We start from the raw sequence: 647 nt of genomic DNA on the forward strand, positions 1-647 counted from the left end.
CTCTGTGTCTTCAAAATCGTCCCGAGATAAGACAAAGAAGAAAGAAAGAAATCAGAGTGAGCAGTGATGGCCACCAAGCCAAGTTACATGAGAAGAAGCAGAGAGACTTGGTCGAGCCTCCTTAAACCAGGCATTTAGGATTTCCTCTGGAATATTCTGTCTCCTAAGCTCCTAAGCACAAGCAGGCATCTGTGGCAAGGGATTGTCTCTTCCCAGGATGGGTCACCACCTCTTGGACAAAATGGATTTTTGTCACCTGTTTTATAATGAAACTCATAAGTGAGGCAATGTGGTCTAGAGGAATGTGCACAGGACTAGATGTCAGGAAGTACACTTCTAATCTTGGCTCTGCCAATGACTTGCTGTTTGGGCTTGGGAAAGTCACCTGATCTTTCAGTGCCTCGGTGTCACCAGGCATAAAATGGGGTTAGTGGTACGTCATAGTCCTGTTGGGAGGGTTAATTAGCATGTCTGTGAAGCACGGTGCAGTGGGAAATATGAGCATTATGGGTTCAGAATAGCTTCCCTTCAAGAGGTTCCAGCTACAGAGCCGCCTTAATTCACCTACACATAACATCCTTAATATTTCATATCTGCATTTCGAGTTACTACTCTGTCCTGCTCAGAGCTGTGCACTAATATTTGAT

The sequence above is a fragment of the Emydura macquarii genome, unplaced genomic scaffold, assembly GCF_026122565.2.
Source record: "Emydura macquarii macquarii isolate MOO-44397 ecotype Brisbane River unplaced genomic scaffold, CSIRO-AGI_Emac_v2 contig_3220, whole genome shotgun sequence".
NCBI lineage: Eukaryota > Metazoa > Chordata > Testudines > Chelidae > Emydura > Emydura macquarii.